Raw genomic sequence first — 394 nt, forward strand, 5'->3', positions numbered from 1 at the left:
TGCCTCCAGTTCTTGCTGCCTCCACAGTCCCTATCTCTCTAGCACAACCTATGAATATGTGTGAGAGTGAGAGAGAGGGATTGATAAGCAGGGGGTGGGAACTATGTGAAGTCACTGGGTAGCTAGCAACCATACAATAAACAGGAAGCATAGCAGACAAATCTCAGTCAGGTAGACAGACAAGTAGCTGTCAACAGCAGAAGCTAAGGAAATCCTTTGGCACACTTCTTTATGCTGACCTGGTCATAGTATTGTCTCTAATACCCCGCAGTCTACATATTTTCATTAAATAAAAATCCCTTTTATGGATTTCCCCGTTCTTTGCTTTTACAGGTACTTTTCACTGTTTTAAAAGAGTATATTTATGTGTGTTCACCTGTGTTACTGCTGAATT

The sequence above is a fragment of the Protopterus annectens genome, chromosome 13.part0 (genome assembly GCF_019279795.1).
Source record: "Protopterus annectens isolate FY-2018-M chromosome 13.part0, PAN1.0, whole genome shotgun sequence".
Classification (NCBI taxonomy): Eukaryota; Metazoa; Chordata; order Ceratodontiformes; family Protopteridae; genus Protopterus; species Protopterus annectens.